Source organism: Herpailurus yagouaroundi, unplaced genomic scaffold (assembly GCF_014898765.1).
Source record: "Herpailurus yagouaroundi ecotype Mexico unplaced genomic scaffold, PumYag 207, whole genome shotgun sequence".
NCBI lineage: Eukaryota > Metazoa > Chordata > Mammalia > Carnivora > Felidae > Herpailurus > Herpailurus yagouaroundi.
In genome coordinates this window covers 333,343-335,516 of record NW_024412438.1, presented here as the reverse complement: position 1 = coordinate 335,516, position 2,174 = coordinate 333,343, and positions in this window count along the sequence as shown.

Here is a 2,174-nt window from a genome sequence, read left to right as displayed (position 1 = left end):
AAGCACTGGGGTGATGGCTATTTCCATCACGTGTACTTACAGCATAAGAATGCATTCACAAAATATAATAGCCATATTACACCACTGAGTTAGTTACAGCCAACTTGTGGCAAAGTCAAACCCACAAGGCTTTTTTTTCTTTTTTTTACATAGATAATAACTTCCGTTGTCATAAGCTCATCTACATTTTCCTAACATTCAAGCTTTAACCAACCTTTATTTTTTTATTTTAATTTTATTTATTTATTTTTAAATTTACATCCCAGTTAGTTAGCATCTAGTGCAACAAAGATTTCAGGAGTAGATTCCTTAATGCCCCTGATCCATTTAGCCCATCCCCCCTCCCACAACTCCTCCAGTAACCCTCTGTTTGTTCTCCATATTCGAGTCTCTTCTGTTTTGTCCCCCTCCCAGTTTTTATATTATTTTTGCTTCCCTTCCCTTGTGTTCATCTGTTCTGTGTCTTAAAGTCTTCATATGAGTGAAATCATATGATTTTTGTCTTTCTCTGACTGACTAATTTCACTTAGCATAATACCCTCCAGTTCCATCCACGTCGTCGCAAATGGCAAGATTTCTTTCTTTCTTTTTTTTTTAATTTTTTTTTAACATTTATTCATTTTTGAAAGGCAGAGAGAGACAGAGCGAGAACGGGGGAGGGGCAGAGAGAGAAGGAGACACAGAAACAGAAGCAGGCTCCAGGCTCTGAGCTGTCAGCCCAGAGCCCGACGCGGGGCTCAAACTCATGGACCGCGAGATCATGACCTGAGCCGAAGTTGGCCATTTAACCAACTGAGCCACCCAGGCACCCCAAGATTTCTTTCTTTTTGATTGCCGAGTAATACTCCAGTGTGTGTGTGTGTGTGTGTGTGTGTGTGTGTGTGTGTATGTATACCACATCTTTTTTTTTTTTTTTAATTTTTTTTAACGTTTATTTATTTTTGAGACAGAAAGAGACAGAGCACGAACGGGGGAGGGTCAGAGAGAGAGGGAGACACAGAATCGGAAACAGGCTCCGGGATCTGAGCTGTCAGCACAGAGCCCGATGTGGGGCTCGAACTCACAGACAGCGAGATCATGACCTGAGACGAAGTCGGCCGCCTAACCCACTGAGCCACCCAGGCGCCCCAACGTCTTCTTTATCCATTCATCCGTCGATGGACATTTGGGCTTCTTCCATTCTTTGGCTATTGTCGATAGTGCTACAAGCCTTTATTTTCCATTGGACTACTATTAAGTCAGGTCTCTCACATCCTGTACTTGTTCAGTTGTTTCTTTTTTCTTTTATGTTTTCTTTTATATATGAGGAGGGGAGGGGCAGAGAGGGAGACACAGAATCCGAAGCAGGCTCCAGTCTCCGAGCTGTCAGCACAAAGCCTGACGCAGGACTCAAACTCACAAACTGTGAGATCGTGACCTGAGCCGAAGTCAGACGCTTAACCAACTGAGCCAACCAGGCACCCCAACAGTTGTTTCTTAACTGTAGTACATTTGCATTTCACCTCATTCGAGTTCATATTTTTTTTGTTTTGAAAATGAAATATTCATACATACAAAAGTATACATGAAATAATGTTAATGGTTAATGTTAATTGAAAAAAAGGAAATACAAATAATATGCATCCCAGTTATTTCTACAGAAAATATTTGTGTATACAAGTATAAAGCATGAACGTAATTTTACGGCATGCGAATGATTTTTTATTCTCCATATATTTATTTTTCTCATAAAATTGCTTATATAAACAAGTTTATAAATCTCATTGTCATTGACATTTGTTTCTGTTTTTTAATTTTCAATTTTATTTTTTTATTTGAGAAAGAGAGCTGGGAGAGGTCAGAGGGAAAGAAAAAGAGAGAGAGAGAGAGAGAGAGAGAGAGAGAGAGAGAGAGAGAGAGAAAATCTTAAGCAGGCTCCACACTCAGTGAAGAGCCTGACACGGGCTCGATCCTATGACCCTGGGATCATGACCAGAGCCGAAATCAAGAGTCAGACACTCAACCGACTGACCCACCCAGACGCCCTGACATTTGATTCTTATAGTCTCTTTAAAAAGGAACAGATTTGTAAATGTCAGGCTGGTGAGTTTGCCTGCAAAGTTGAAAACTGGAAGGGATTATTAAACGTTAAATCTTGATTGTGTCATCCAATATATTAGCAATTGCACCTGAAT